Source organism: Mandrillus leucophaeus, unplaced genomic scaffold (assembly GCF_000951045.1).
Source record: "Mandrillus leucophaeus isolate KB7577 unplaced genomic scaffold, Mleu.le_1.0 Scaffold1126, whole genome shotgun sequence".
In the NCBI taxonomy this organism is placed as follows: Eukaryota; Metazoa; Chordata; class Mammalia; order Primates; family Cercopithecidae; genus Mandrillus; species Mandrillus leucophaeus.
This window is the reverse complement of record NW_012099499.1, coordinates 92,201-99,246: the sequence shown is the minus strand read 5'-3', so window position 1 is coordinate 99,246 and position 7,046 is coordinate 92,201. Positions and strand designations below refer to the sequence as shown.

Sequence of the window (7,046 nt, the reverse complement as noted above, 5' to 3'; positions counted from 1 at the left end):
CCACAATCTCTTTCTTATTCACAGATCCATATTTCTTTTATATCAGGCTTGGTTTTTCAATAAGACAGCTTTAGAGAAGTAAACATATATTTTAGAAAATTATAGTAAGTATTGTTCAATGTTTAAAACACTTCCATTAATGTTACAAATCCATGTATGTGGAAAACAGGACACAAATGCAGAAAGTTTTAAAAATGACTTTTCAATGCATAATCTAATTGACATTTTCCTACAGTTTCAGTACTGAAGCACTGATATTAAGGCTTATATCTTTGAAATATCTTGAAGGGGCTTTCTTAACTTAAAGCATTTTGGCTACAGAATAAGAATGAAATAATTATGTGTATTTGTGTTGCAATAGAATCCATATGTATATATTATTGAACCTGTAATTAAAATGGAGAGCATTAATTCGATTGCACAGTGAAGATTCAACTTTATCTTGTGGAACCTCCACATATTTAGACAGCTAAAGGGGAAGAAAGAGCTATTCTGCAGTATAGCAAAGTTTTGGGGACAATACACATTTGTGGAAATTAGATACCTTATCTAATTTGCATTGCAATTTGAAACCTGAGTGCCACCTAGTGGTCATCCTGACCCCCTGAGGAGTGATGAGACAGATAAGGCCTCCTAAGAGGACCCCATCTTCATATAAATATATATATACACATATATATGTACACACACATATATATACACACATACACATATATATGTATAGTATGTATATTTTAAAAAGTAATGCTCATTGTTTTCTCATCATCTGTAAATTACAAATATAGATATAGAGAACTTGGAATGTAGAAATAGATGGTGTGCCAAGAAATATTTTAATTATAAGAACTTTCTTACTTTTGCTATTCATCCTAACAATTTGTAATGTTTACCACAAAAAAATGCAGATGCTTAAAACTCAACAGGACCTATGTGAAAAAACTTGCTTATTGCAGTATTTTCTAAATGTTGAACCACAACTTTCAATTCTTTCTAAGATTGTCAAGTTCTAAAGGGATTTTGTTCCGAAAAGGGCAGCGACAGCATGATTATAGGCCTGAAGTATACCAAATTTTCAAAGAGGGGAGAATATTAAGGGTTAACCCTTGCATAGTGCATACACAATGTGACTGACACTCTTCTAAGCCTTCTAAGCACGTTATACACGTTACCGTAATTAATACTCTAAACTGCCTAACGGTGCAAGCACATTAACATGTCTACTTTAGAGATGGGAAAAGTGAAGCCCCAATGAGATTAAATAAGTTGCATAAGACATACAGCTGGTGTTCATTGCAGAGAGGTTTATGAATCCAGACAATCCGATGCTAGAACTCAAGCTCTAAACCACCACAACATTATAGCTCTAAATTCTCTTCCTCTGTCCCTACCTCCGTACCTCATTTACTCAGTCTCTTTATTTACTGGGCCCTAAGGACTAATCTGATAAAGAGGATCTGTGAAACTTTTTCCACTCATTGACAGATCCAGAAAAGGACTGAATCTAGCAAACTCAGTTGTAGGATTAATTACTTAATGTAGTATCTTTGCTTATGGAGTATTGCATTTTACCAGAAAGTTCCTAAGCAAAGATTTAGTTTCCAATATGTTGAATTAAGTGAATTTAGTCAAGCTGATTGTGGATATAATTTTATTAACATGATTATTTTGACTCTGCTCCCCAAATTAAAACAAATTAAATATATATATGTTTTGCCCTCTATAAATCTATCAGCTATTATATTATTATCTCCCATTCATTGACTCATTCATTCAATAAAAATAGTTTCCTATATCCATCACGTACTGTTGTAGACAGTGCTTTTGAACACAAAGGTGGACAAAACTACACATTATGCCCATGCTTATATCACTGATGTTATTTTGTGGAACACTGATATTCACCAAATAACCATTCAAATACTAGTAAGATCCTGACATAATAAATACTACAGAATGGAGAAGGACCTTAAGCTATGATAAGTTTTAAGTGGGAGATTCACATTTGTTTGAAAGGTGAGAAAAGGCTCCTCTACGTAAGTGACCACTGAGCTGACATCCGAGTAATAGGAGTCAACCATCTCTCTGAGTGCTTATTGCTGTTTGTGTGGTCCATGCACAAAAATAACTTAATTTGAAATACTCACCTCAGTGTCTTGGCTTCTACAAATAAACAGTTCTTCAATGTACGTTTCTTACTTATGATATCAAAACTACATTAATTATCTGCATTAACTCATCAATGATTTTCCCCTACGAGTGATGTGCTAATATTCTATTTAGAAAATAATTGCCCTGATGTATTAGGGTCCAGTCTACTGGATCTGAAAGGTGGAAATTCCTCCAGGAGACTGTTTTCCAAGAGGTTAGATATCATATCTGGTACCTTAGGACCACTAGTCCTCTGTGACCCTCACAGCCATAAAGATTTGGGATTAAAGAGATGACAATTGTATGAATATATCTGCTCTTTTATGTTACACCGTTTGCTGAAGTTGCAGGCGTAGCTCTTGAATGAAAATGTCAGAGAGAATCATAAAGCAAGCCTCAGGGTTGTACCAATTCTCTTGACCCAAGTCTTGTAAACCTGTGGTGTATCACCCACAGTGTACAGAGTATTAAATATTGTAACATCAAAAACAAGTACAGTTTTTATCAGGGACACTTTGGTTTAGTGAAAAAAGCTTTACCCATTGCACTATGAATAAGTCTTATAAAAATTGACTGTATATTTTACTGCGGTCAAGCTGTTACAGTTCAGAGAGTCTATTAGTCTTTTTTTTTCCTTACAGATGTGACATTTACTCACAAAACAATTCTCCAAATGCCTTTTGGGTGGCATTTTCAGTTTAAACCTCTTTAGAAATAAACTTGAAGATATTTTTCTGCTATTAGTCACTTGTCAGGATCTCTCTATACCAAGACCATTTGTTTTCTTATTACTTCCTTCCTTCCTTTCTTCCTCCCACCCTCCCTCCTCTCTCTCTCTCTCTCTCTCTCTCTCTTTCGTCAAATGGGTGTTCATCTGTAAATATAAAATTTTTCCTGGCTAAAATTTTTTCATGGTCTTTGATTTAATATCAGTGAAAGAATTATATTTGATAAATAGATGAAGGTCAAAAATGAAGCTAGGTTAAATTTTGGCCAAGAGCTCAGGAGAACTCATCCAAGGAGGTTGGATAAATCCTTATTTCTGTTCTAAGGCATCTGAGATGCTCTCCTAGTAGCCACAGTCAGAAAATACTTGTTCTATTTTACTAAGTGAAATAAGGCTATCCTCAGTGTCATAATTAAATACAAATGTGAAAGGTATGACCTTAGAGTATGGACAGCAAGTCCAAGACTGAAGCCCTGAAAACTCTTACCCTTCTCAAACTCAGTTCACTCCTGGCCAAATCTGACTTAATATTATGGCTTAAGCATTACTCACTCAGAAATATTTTCTCAGCACCTCCACCCCATCCTATTCCTGCCTTCTACATAAGATTTTCTATCATATGCTTTCACAGTATTTCTACTTCTCTTGGGCAGCTTTAATTACACTTTTAATTAGCTACCTGGTACCTGTATTTCCTACTAGACTGAAAACTTCATTAAGGCCTGCATCATAGCTGACATGTATTTAGTGCCCTATCCTTAGCACCTAGCATAAAGTGTCCCTTGACATAGTAAGTGGTCAATAATGTTTTGTTGAATAGTGAGTGACTTAATGAATGACTTGACATGGATGCCAGAAAAATTCTTAACTTCACTAAGCTTTGCCTTCTGTTCCTGGTCAATATTTTTAAAAATACATTTTCCTGATAATTTGTGCTAAATATTGGCATTGGCTTCATTTATGCCTAGGTCTCTCAGTGCTTTTTACTTTTGTTCTTTTTGAAACCCATTTTGTATTTGAAAGATAATTTCTACAAAATTATACATGTTAGTTGGTAGTATATAGAGTTGCCCTTATATTATAAGAAGGGTCACTATCTTAAAATAAGGGAAGGATAGAATTTCAGGATTGACCTAGTAAAGGCATTGGGCAACTACGGACCACTGCCCAAAATGTGCCAGACACCCACCTTTGTGAATAAAGGAACATGGTAATGCCCATTTGTTTACTTATGACTACTATGGCTGCTTTTACACGAATACAGCTTTGTCGACTGGCTGCTACAAATATTATACGGCCTGAAAAGCCTAAAATATTTACTATCTAGCTGTTTACAGAAAACAGTTTGCTGACACCTGATAGAAGTTTAAAGATTTGTTTTAGGTAGCCTTCTAATAATCCCTATATTCATATCATTTAAACGGTTTTCCACCTGCCTTCAGAAAAGACTGGCTCTAAGTGATGTAAAAAATACCAGCACTTGCTACTCAGCTTTAAAATAGTTGAATAAAGGTGTTACCAACAGGGAGGGACAAACTGGGATTTTGCACAATCTTCGACACAGCTTAGAATTAGTAGGCTGTGCAAATGGTGTGATAAAACTAAATGGAGATGCTGAAAAATCAAATTTAAGATTTTCAGGTAGGCTGTAAACAGTTCCATTAAATACCCCAAATGGGCTCTGTTGTTTGGAGTGAAATGAAATGTGTATTCTTTCAAGTGATTTGCCAAAATTATTTCCAGTCTTTTCTTCGCTCAGAATATATAGCCTATAATAAAGAACACCCAAGATAGTATAACTCAGGCATATTATTGAACAAATTTTTTATCACTGATAATAGTGATTAGGAGCCCTTTTCATCCTTCCTGAACTTATACCTTTTGAGTAGAATGGAAGGGAAAGGGATATGGAAGGGAAGAGGATATCTTCTTCATTCACATTTAAAAGTTGTTCTAAATGCTATCAGTTTTCAGGCCGATCAGGCTCAAGGTTGTTTGAAAAATGATCTAGCGTCTTTTTTGTCTGAAAATGATGCCTACTATTGCTTTAGAGAAACTCATAGCTCCTTCTCAGTGTTTCCTTTTTTAAGAACCCTTTGTTTACCTCAAGGTTGTAAATATATTCTGATCTCATTAATTCATAAATTTATTACATATATTTGACCTTTTACATTTGTATCTGAACTAATCTTGGAATTAGTTTTTGAATGTGATGTGAAGAGTGAATCAAGAGTTACATTTTCTCTAAGCATTTCTGTACGACCTGGTACAATTTATTGAAAAGATCTTACTTTCCTCACTGGCAGTGTTACGTTTGTCATAGGCCAAGTGGAAAAATGCACTCAAGTATGTTTTTAAACTCTCTAGCCCATGGCAAGCAAACTTTCTGAAGGAACATATATTAAATATTTCAAGCAGTGTGCATCGTATGTTCTCTGTCACAACTACTCAACTTATCCATTGTAATGAGACAGCAACCATAGACAATATGTCAATGAACGGTTATAGTTCCATTCCAATAAAACTTTATTTACAAAAGCAGAATCCAGATCACAGCTCACGGTTTGCCAACTATTGCTCTAGTCACCTCCATTAGTGTATTTGTCTATCTTTTCATAATATCAGCTTGTATCAGTCACTGGCACTTCTTGATGTTTAGATGTGCAGTGTTTCTAATCTGATTCTTTGTCTTCAAATCATCTTGGCTACTCTTAGAGCATTCACTTCCATATACATTGTAGGATCAACCTATCAAATTTCCCCTATGATTTCCATCGATCAATAGAACAATTTGAGGAAAAGTAATGCCTTTAATATATTATTTCCCATCCATGTTGATAATATAGTTTAAGGTCTTACATTTATTTCTAATGCTTCAAAAACATTTTGTAATTTTTGGACTACATATCTTAAATTTCATGTATCATGTCATAGTAAAGGTATCTTTTCTTAATTAGATTTTCTAACTGTCAGTATATAAAAGTAAAATGGATCTTTATATTGGCTGAATTCAGAATCTTTGCTATATCACTTATTCATTCTAATAACTTATTTTTATTTTTATTCACAAAAATGTGATCTGCAGAGGAAATGGTGACTTCTGGAATAGAGATCTTCATGATTGCTCTACTTTCCCCACTTCCTCCCCAGTTTAAGAGCATACAGCATCATATGAGAACAGGTCAGGAGCATGACAAGCAGGACCCTGCGGTGCTCTATTGCTGTTGTTTCTATGCAATGCAAACCAAAATGAAGACTGATAGTAAAACTCCTGAGTGTTGTACATTTTTATCAAAGCTAAAGGATCAGTTAGAAATGCTTATGAAACAGCTGGGTGATAATAAAGCTATTAGGCAAGAAAATACTTGGTCCTGCCCATTTGGAGAATTGTACTTAGAAAATGTTTTTATATTCAGACAATGAAGATCATGCTGGGTGATTTCACAAGATGATCAAGCCCCTTTCATACTCCACAGTTTTAAATAGATGTCATAATAATATTTGGACAACTCATTGATGAAAATGTGAAACACAGAAAGTATGTAAGGTGAAAGGCAAAATATACTCATATTTATTTAAAGAATAGGGAGCTGCCTCAACTAGTATCTGTTGGAATTGAAGAAGACAACAATATTGCAGAAAATGAAGATGCTGAATCAACCTATCTGTCCACTGAGCCATGTCAGCCACCATCTTCAACTTATGACCCAAGCCACATGCCACAAAGAAGCTATATTAGAATACAGATTCCTCCCAGTGAACACACTCCAGCTAATACATCAGTAGAAGCACATCACAATACAGTTGTAACAAATCTAATCTACTCCAAAGACAATTCAGCAATTGAGCCCACATTTTTTGTAGTTTCCCAAAGGGATATCCATCTAACACGAGAGGACTTTGTTAGTGATCAGAAATACAGCAATTAGGCTGACAGTGCCTTGTCATGTGAAGGTGTCATTTGTTCTGTGAATAAAAACTTCTGGAAATAGATAAACAAGTGTAAAAATAGAGATTTAAAAAATTGTTCTTACTTTCTAACATATGCATTTAAGGTATAAAATTTCCTGTAGACATTATTTTACCTGAATCTCACAAGTTTCACATGTCGTATTGCAGATAATGAATTAGCACAGTTTTTATTCACTTGAAAATGTCATTATTTAGCTTT

At 34.6% G+C, this 7,046-nt stretch overlaps 1 pseudogene; it reads left to right on the top strand.

Annotated features, from left to right (window-relative positions):
• The first annotated feature begins 5,965 nt into the window (after window positions 1–5,965).
• On the top strand, window positions 5,966–6,804 carry LOC105550334 (annotated as a pseudogene).
• Window positions 6,805–7,046: the final 242 nt, after the last annotated feature.